Genomic DNA, 10,331 nt, shown 5'->3' on the forward strand with positions numbered 1-10,331 from the left:
GCCTCTCCGATCCAGGCGGGATCGGGAGGAGAGCGACGACCTTCCGCGTGGGCCTTGACCTCCCAGGCCCAGATCGCGCCGGCCTCGTTTGGCCTCCTCCTCCTTCATGGGCCGGCCCAGCTCCAGCCGGCCCAACGCAGCCCCCTGCCGGCCTCATCTCTCCACCGATCGGGCCGAAGCCCATGGGTGAGCTGCCCCAGCGCCCACCTGTTTTTTTCCGGCTGTTGGGCTTGCCTCAGATTCGGCCCACATCATTTTTTTCCAGATCTGGATGTTTTATCTAATTTCCAGAGATTGCCAGTTTTGCAGAAAAGTCCCCCTAGTTCATGCATTTAATAACTCACTAACCGTGCATCGGATTAAAATGTTTTATATATGAAACTTGCTCAGAATGTTGTGTAGATTAATAATATCCAACTTTCATCTATGTTTGAAATGTTAAAAAAATGTTGTTTGATTGAATTTGCTCCTATGCCATGTTAAAATGATTTAATTCATAACTAAATATCCGTAACTCTGATTTTAATAATCTTTATATGTAAATGGGGTAGAATTTTGCCTAGTTTAACATGGCGGCCTTACTTTGCATGTTAAACAACTCTAAAATAATTTTTAGGGAAGAATAGTACCAAACCTTAAATTACGCATATGAGGATTTTCCGGATTTGTTGTTTGTCGCTTCCGGCCTCATTTAAACTTGCCTAGATAGGTAGTTTTGTTATGCTTCACCTCTTGTCATGTTAATCAACATTTAGTATTGTTGGGTACATAAACGAGAGAGAACTAAATAATTGATGTGGTGTTTTGTCAATATGCATCCCGATGCGTATTGAGCTCCACTTAATTTGTAGGATTTCTTGTGCACTTTGCCATGCCATGCCTCATTAAACCGGACATGCATCATACTTGTTGTGCATCATGCCATGATCGTGTGATAGTTGTTTACTATGTTGTTTGCTTCTTTCCGGTGCGCTTCTTCGGGTTGTTTCCGGTAGCGTTGCGTTTGTGAGGATCCATTCAACTTCGTTCGTTTGTCTTCTTCATGGACTCGTTCTTCTTCCTTGCGGGATCTCAAGCAAGATGATCATACCCTCGAAATCACTACTATCCTTGCTATGCTAGTTTGCTCGCTCTTTTGCTATGCCAATGCTACGATGCCTACCATTTGCTTTCAAGCCTCCCAAATTGCCATGTCAAAACCTCTAACCCATCATGTCCTAGCAAACCGTTGATTGGCTATGTTACCGCTTTGCTCAGCCCCTCTTATAGCGTTGCTAGTTGCAGGTGAAGCTTGGAGGCCGTTCCTTGTCGGGACATTTATTTACTTGTTGGGATATCACAATATATCTTATTTAATAAATGCATCTATATACTTGGTAAAGGGTGGAAGGCTCGGCCTTATGCCTGGTGTTTTGTTCCACTCTTGCCGCCCTAGTTTCCATCATATCGGTGTTATGTTCCCGTATTTTGTGTTCCTCACGCGGTTGGGCTATTATGGGAACCCCTTGACAGTTCGCCTTAAGTAAAGCTTTTCCAGCAATGCCCAACATTGGTTTTACCATTTCCCACCTAGCCTTTTTCCCTTGGGAGTCGCGCATCCTGAGGGTCATCTTTATTTTAACCCCCCCCCCCCGGGCCAGTGCTTGTCTAAGCGTTGGTCCAAACTAGATTCCCTTGCAGCGCCACCTCGGGGAAACTCGAGGGCTGGTTTTAGTTGTACGGACTGCTTATTCGGTGTTGCCCTGAGAACGAGATATCTGCAGCTCCCATCAGGATGTCGGCACATCGGGCGGTGTTGCTGGTTTAGTTTTACCCTGTTGAAATGTCTTGTTGTACCGGGATACCGAGTCTGATCGGAACGTCTCGGGAGGAGGTCTATTCCTTCGTTGACCGTGAGAGCTTGTGATGGGCTAAGTTGGGACACCCTGCAGGGATTTGAACTTTCGAAAGCCGTGCTCGCGGTTATGGGCAGATGGGAATTTGTTAACGTCCGGTTGTGGAAAACCTAAAGTGGACCTTAATTAAAATGAATCAACCGCGTGTGTAACCGTGATGGTCTCTTTCTTGCAGAGTCTGGGAAGTGAACACGGTTGTTGGAGTTATGCTTGACGTAGGTTGCTATAGGATCACTTCTTGATCATAGTTTCTCGACCGTGCTTTGCCTTCTCTTCCCGCTCTCATTTGTGTATGATAGCCACCATATATGCTAGTCGCTTGCTGCAGCTCCACCTCATACCTTTACCTTACCCATAAGCTTAAATAGTCTTGATCGCGAGGGTGCGAGATTGCTGAGTCCATGTGGCTCACAGATACTTCCAAAACCAGCTTGCAGGTGCGGATGAGACCGTGCAGATGACGCAACCAAGCTCAGGAGGAGCTCGGTGAAGATCTTGTCCTTTGTGTTGTTTCATTCCAGTTGATCAGTAGTGGAGCCCAGTTGGGGTCGATTGGGGACTTTGTCGCATTTGGGGCTCTTCTTTTATTTTGGTTCCGTAGTCGGACCTTGATTGTATTTGTATGATGTAATGCTTTATTCATGTATTTGTGTGAAGTGGCGGTTGTAAGCCAACTTTGTATCTCTTTCCCTTATGTATTATATGGGTTGTGTGAAGATTACCTCACTTGCGACATATGCCTTCAATGCGATTATGTCTCTAAGTCATGCCTCGACACGTGGGAGCTATAGTCGCATCGAGGGTGTTACACAACTACTTTGACCCAATCCTAGATATGGATTAGGTTCTAGAGTTTGTTTCTCCTAGTCATTCCAGAATAGAATGGCTTGATGGGCCACAATAATAATAGGCATCGATGAGCACGAATGCACAACTAGTCCTGACTATCAAGTGATAGACTAGGGTCGGGATACAACTGAGAAGGGTCAACTCAAGGAACATATAACTTTTTGAGTTGTGGATTCATAGATTAGTATGTCGAACCAAGTTCGACATGTTTCTTCCGGATAACCCATGCAGAGAGGTAGGATTGGCAGAGTCACAATTATGAATGGAGAACTCATCAAGATCACTCTAGTTGTGATCTTTTGATTCAACAGAACTTCTGCCATAAGCAGTTCATCATATTTGGAAGAAGGATATACCATGAACCTCGAGGACTATCACAAAGGTTACTAATATCCTAAAGGAACGAGCAAAACTATCAACATGAAGTAAGTAGGGTGAATCTCGGGATCAGAAACCCAGGAGTAGAATACCTACTACTAAGTAGCATCACGGGATGCTCTCGAGAATGGTAGCCAGAATCATCACACTGGGAATATAAAGCATGGCTAGATTATGGGTGGTTTCCTAAGACACCTAGGGTCATAATACTAGCTCCAACATATACGCCGAGGCAACGGAGTACCTCACAGACCGTGTAGTGTGCTTAATCTGGCCCAAAAGGACATCAGGGACGAAAAGAAAGGATTTGCAATTGCATCAGACTATGTAGAGACCTGGGATGACTCGGACAGCATAACGGCTATAAATGCTCAAAAAGATTTGAGACATCCTGCAAAATGGTGGCATAACCACTCAATATCACAATATCAAGGTTCTGAGGCCGGCTATGAACATATGGAGGTAGTAGGAACTGAACTAAGGCTTGAACTCAATAATCCTAGGCAACTACGGTTTAGTAACACGTCATCCTGAGATATAGAAGAGAAGCCTAGTTCTTAACCCCGTAGAAAAGATAAGATGACTCAGATCAGAAGGTCATGAGGATAAGGAGTAAAAAGAGCCCTACGTTCCCTTCCACAATCAATTCCCTTATATAACTAAAGCATTTCTAGACACAACTTCGACCAGCTTGGCTTGCTAATCCTACAGGCAGTCAGGCTCTGATACCAAAGCTGTCAGGACCCCGATCCTAAGTCACACTGATCTAGCATGTAACACATCATATCACTTTGCGGCCTCTCGCATGGTATTTCCACGGGTGCCACCTTACCTGCCCGGGACCGTTTGCGCCTTTTGCCTCACGTATATGATAGTGTCGCTAGCATCCATATGACAGAGAACCCGGGCCGACATGGCTAGTCGTGAACCCAAAGCGGCACTAACCCATGGGGACAGGCATACATGAATCAACTTTGAGCATGTCGGTCAGCAGCGTGTGAATCCGGGCTGTAGCACTGGGCTAACAGGACTCCGGGAACCCGGGCTGTAGCAGGCTAGGCAGGACTCCGGATGTCACCGCGTGACATTTCCCCGAAGGGACAGACACAGGAACGAAGTGAATCACATGCCGGCCAGTCAAGTGTCCTGAGCAGTAGTGCTGGGCTAGCAGGACTCCGGTGAACCGGGCTGTAGTGCACTACTATCGCTCAGAAAGCACTAGACTACATTTCCCCATATGATAGGCTGCCAAGGATAAACAACTAGATTGTCGGACCCACACATATCAAGCATTTCAATCATACACACAATATGCTCAATATGTGCAAATACAACATGGCATCACAACATAACTCTACGACTCAAGTATTTATTCATTAGGCTCCGAGGAGCGAGATATTACAAACATGGGTCTCACGACCCAACATTCAGAGCATATAAGTCAAAGCACATGCGGAATCTTAACATGTCTGAGTACAGACATCTACCAATGAAAAAGGCTGAGAAGCCTGACTATCTACAAGACCCTCCCAAGGTACAAGATCGTAGCTGAGGTAACGAGCTAAACGTCAAAGTCCAAGCGGAACTACTAGCGGGACTGAAGTCTCTCTGCAAAACATAAATTAAGCAAATGTGAGTACAAATGTACCCAGCAAGACTTACATCAGAACTAACTACATATGCATCGGTATCAACAAAGGGGGTGGTGGAGTTTAACTGCAGCAAGCCAGCTTTGACTCAGTGGTTAACCTGAACTACGACTGCAAGTAACTCTTTTGAGGTGGCGCACACGAGTCCACAAATTCACCATACCAATACACCACTATGGATCCGCTCCCGTCTCCCTACGAGAACGCCATCCATAGCACTCACGCTTATCTTGCGAGTTTTAGAGTATCCACTTTCACTTGTCTATGAACTGTGCAAGGGGTCCAAGTTTCCATATCCGAGGAATCCGGCTATTCGAATAGATAATGATAACCCTGCAGGGGTGTACTTCTTCACACACGCTCTCGCCACTTATCGCCCTGTACACGTCATGTACCTCAGCAACCTTCAAGCGGAAGTCGAGCGAGGGAGTCGGCCACGACCTGACTAACCAACAAGTCTCTAGTCCAGGTTTATCGCCTATTCGGGTTCCATCCACAAGGAGATCCGGGCGGGGTGTCGCTCACGGCCCCAAACGATGTGTGCAGGGTTCCCAAGCCCACCTCGACGGGTAGATCTACGCTTGGTACATCGTGCCACAGTGCCTAGTCTGTCCCAAGCCCACCTGTACCGGGTACCACTTGGTAGACTACTAACACTACCTACAAACACCAGAAACTAGTTGCAACTCCTGGACAGAGATCATATTGATTAATAAGTCGAGAGGGGCACTTAAGCATTCCAATGTGTGGTAGTAACTGTTCATGGATCACAAACACAGAACTCAGTTCCTGAGGACGGCTGCAATGAGACAACCCACCATGTACTCCTACATGGCCTCTCACCGCTACCTTTACCAAATCGTGTTCACACACTTAGCTCTCAACAATAAGACATGTTCACCACAGTCCAATTCATTCCCGATGAATCAGACCCGACTCAACTCTAAGCAGTAGCAGGCATGACAACAAGCATAAATGAGTAGGCACATCAGGGCTCAAACAACTCCTACTCATGCTAGTGGGTTTCATCTATTTACTGTGGCAATGACAGGTCATGCAGAGGAAAGGGGTTCAACTACCGCAGCATGTAACAGTTGAATCGCTGTTGCCCTAATGAAGTAAAAGAGAGCAGGAGCGAGAGAGTGGGATTGTATCGGAATGAACAAGGGGGTTTTGCTTGCCTGGCGCTTCTGAAGATAGTATATCTCTTCATCGGTGTCATCGATCACGTCGTCGAAAACATCGTCTACTAAGAGGGAACAACCACCGGCAAACACAAAAGGAACCACAATCAATGTAATGCAGATTCATATGAATGATATGTCATATTAAAGTACTGAATTGACCTAGTGCAACAGTTAGTCATATTCATTGAAGTGGAATTCAAACCTATAGCAAATTCCAACTCCAAAACTAATTACCATTTATTCCATAATCATGAATTGTCCTATTCAGTGAGGTTAACTTGTTCAAACATGCATGAAAGTGCCATATTCAGATTCCTTGGATTTTTCTGATCATTTTTCATATATAATTTATCTTATTTGGAGTTACGGTTGAATTTCTATGATTTTTAGAAGTTTTGGGTATTTTCTGAAAATAATAAATCATTTAATATTTATTTAAATTCTAGAAAGGAATTATTGCATCAGCATGACCTCATAGTGACGTAAGCAGGTCAACGGCTCGGTCCAGGTCAAACCTGACATGTGGGGCCCGTTGGTAAGTCACACAGTTAGTTAATTAACTAACTCAGATTAGTTAAGTGCTAAGCTAGGTTAGTTAGCAAGCTGGGGCCCACATGTCAGTGAGTGAGGGGGTTAATTAGCGGGGTCATCAGCGGCTAATTATGTGCCACGTCACCAGCCACCGGAGTTGAACTCCGACGACCTCACAGTGCAGCGGTGGCTCACCGGAATCGCGCTATGGGCGTCGGTTGGACGTGGCGAGGGCACCGGGCGATAGCCCTTGCTCCCGCGCATCTAGCGGAGGCAGCGGCAGGTCACAGGGTCACCGGAATCAACGCCGGCGACGAGCCGAGCGGCAGCCGGAGCTACGGCGTAATCGGGTTGGAGCTAGGGGGCACGTGGGGAGAAGCTGGTGCTGGCTACGGGCTCCTGGAGACGCGTTGAGCGCGATGGTGTGCTCGGCTTCGAGCTACAACGGCTCCAGCCACGGCGGCGATGAAGCACGGCGGCGGCGAGCTTCAGCCGTGGTGGTCAGTGGGCTAGAAGAGGAAACCGACAGAGGAGAGAGGGGGTTTGGGAGCAGGAGCTCACAGTGAGTCGAACGGGAGGGTCAGCGAGCTCGGGGAGGCACCAGAGGCAGCTAATCGACGGCGACGATCTTCGGTGGCCGACGAGGGGAATGGTGGTGCAGGCGGCATCCAGGGGCTTCCAGCATCAGGCGGCTCGGTGAGGAGGAGGAGAGGGACTCGGCGGAGCTCGTGGGCAGCTCCAGGGGACGAGGGAGAGGCGATGGCCGCAGTGATGCTCATCGGCAGTGGCGGGCGCGTTCGGTGGGGAGAACAGAGGAGGGGGAGGCGTTCCGGGGAGAGAGAGAGGAACGAACGAGGGGGTCGAGGCGGCGCCGAGGAGAGGACGCGAGGCATCGCGGTGGCAGGGAAGGGCAGGCAGGCAGCTCGCATGGCACGCGGAGCACGCGCGCGCGTCGGGCACGCGCCCTGTCCGACTGGCAGGAGGACGACGACGACTGGCACAGGCCAGTGGGCTGGGCCGCACAGTGCTGGGCCAAGTGGGCACCAGGTAAGCCACAGGTAACCTCTCTCTCTCCTTTTTTTTAATTTGTTCTATTTTCTATTTTTTGCTATTATGTTTTGATTTAGTTCAAAGACCAAACCATTTCCAAAATTCATGAAAATAATTGTGTGAACTAAATAGACTTCTCCAAAGCTACACAACAATTTTCAGAATTATTGAACATCTATTTATTATATAATAAATATAGGTTCAATTCAAATATTTATTGAATTAATTTCAAATGCCCAAAATAAATATTTTTGGTACTCCAAAAATATTGGTTTGAATTTTACCTCTTGCCAATATTTTTACAGAATAACAGGAACATTTCCTTGGACTCATTTAAAAATATTTTTAATGTTGATTATTTCTGAAGTGATTTCTGAGGGTTTGAACTAACCTCAATTCAACTTTTAGAATTTAGACATGATGCATGGATGCTCTCTTATGCAACTAATGCAAACAATTCTAGGGCTGTGACACATTGCCACGCTAGATCATTGCACATCCCGGTACACCGCCGGAGGCATTCATATATAGTCATATCTTTGTTCTAGATATCGAGTTGTAATATTGAGTTGTAAGTAAATAAAAGTGTGATGATCATCATTATTAGAACATTGTCCCATGTGAGGTTATGAAAATAAAAGTGGCCAAAGAAGCCCCCCCAAAAAAGAGAGAGAGGCCAAAGAAGACTGCAAAAAAATGAGAGAAAAAGAGAGAAGGGGCAATGTTACTATCCTTTTACCACACTTGTGCTTCAAAGTAGCACCATGTTCTTCATATAGAGAGTCTCTTGAGTTATCACTTTCATATACTAGTGGGAATTTTCATTATAGAACTTGGCTTGTATATTCCAACGATGGGCTTTCTCAAATGCCCTAGGTCTTCATGAGCAAGCAAGTTGGATGCACACCCACTTAGTTTCAGTCAAAGCTTTCATATACTTATAGCTCTAGTGCATCCATTGCATGGCAATCCCTACTCACTCACATTGATATCTATTGATGGGCATCTCCATAGCCCGTTGATACGCCTAGTTGATGTGAGACTATCTTCTCCTTTTTGTCTTCTCCACAACCACCATTCTATTCCACCTATAGTGCTATGTCCATGGCTCATGCTCATGTATTGCGTGAAAGTTGAAAAGGTTTGAGAACGTCAAAAGTATGAAACAATTTCTTGGCTTGTCATCGGGGTTGTGCATGATGTGAGTATTTTGTGTGGTGAAGATGGAGCATAGCCAGACTATGATTTTGTAGAGATAACTTTCTTTGGCCTTGTTATTTTGAAAAGACATGATTGCTTTATTAGTAGGCTTGAAGTATTATTGTTTTTATGTCAAATGATATACTATTGCTTTGAATCACTCGTGTCTTAATATTCATGCCATGATTAGATATGTGATCAAGATTATGCTAGGTAGCATTCCACATTAAAAATTATCTTTTTTATCATTTACCTACTCAAGGACAAGCAGGAATTAAGCTTGGGGATGCTGATACATCTCCGTCGTATCTATAATTTTTTATTGTTCCATGCCAATATTCTACAACTTTCATATAATTTTGGCAACTTTTTATACTATTTTTGGGACTAACATATTGATCCAGTGCCCAGTGCCAGTTCCTGTCTGTTGCATGTTTTTGGTTTCGCAGAATATCCATATCAAACAGAGTCCAAACGGGATAAAAATGGATGGAGATACTTTTGGAATATTTGTAAAATTCCGGAAGAAAAATCCACGCGAGACGGTGCCCGAGGGTGTCACAAGGTAGGGGGGCGCGCCTGCCCCCCCCCTCCCTAGGCATGCCCCCTACCCTTGTGAGCCACCCGTAAGGCGGTTGACGCTCTTATTTTGCTGCAAGAAAGCTAATTTTTGGGGGGGAAAATCACGGCGAAGGTTTCAGGCCAATCGGAGTTACGGATCTCCATATATACATGAAACGGTGAAACAGAGCCAGGAGAGAACGCAGAAACAGAGAGATACAGAGAGACATATCCATTCTCGGAGGGGCTCTCGCCCATCCCACGCCATGGAGGCCAAGGACCAGAGGGGAAACCCTTCTCCCATCTAGGGAGGAGGTCAAGGAAGAAGAAGAAGAAGAAGGGGGGCCCTCTCCCCCTTGCTTCCAGTGGCGCCGGAGTGCCACCGGGGGCCATCATCATCACCGTCATCTTCACCAACAACTTCACCACCTTCACCACCAACTCTTTCCCCCTGTATGCAGCGGTGTAACCTCTATCTTACCCGCTGTAATTTCTACTTAAACATGGTGCTCAACGCTATATATTATTTCCATATGATGTATGGCTATCCTATGATGTTTGAGTTGATCCGTTTTGTCCTAATGGCTATTTGATGATCAAGATTGGTTTGAGTTGCATGTTTTATTATTGGTGTTGTCCTATGGTGCTCTTCATGTTGCGCAAGTGTGAGGGATCCACGCTGTAGGGTGTTGCAATATGTTTATGATTTGCTTATGGTGGGTGGCGTGAGTGAACAGAAGCACAGACCCGAGTAAGTAGGTTGTTTGCAATGGGATAAAGAGAACTTGATGCTTTAATGCTATGGTTGGGTTTTTACCTTAATGATCTTTACTAGTTGCGGATGCTTGCTAGAGTTCCAATCATAAGTGCATATCATCCAAGTAGAGAAAGTATGTTAGCTTATGCCTCTCCCTAAAATAAAATTGCAATAATGATTACCGGTCTAGTTATCGATTGCCTAGGGACAAATAACTTTCTTTTGATAATAAGCTCTCTACTAAACCTAACTTAGTTGTGTCTTTATATAAACA

Source organism: Triticum urartu, chromosome 7A (assembly GCF_056163025.1).
Source record: "Triticum urartu cultivar PI428250 chromosome 7A, HENAU_Tu73, whole genome shotgun sequence".
NCBI lineage: Eukaryota > Viridiplantae > Streptophyta > Magnoliopsida > Poales > Poaceae > Triticum > Triticum urartu.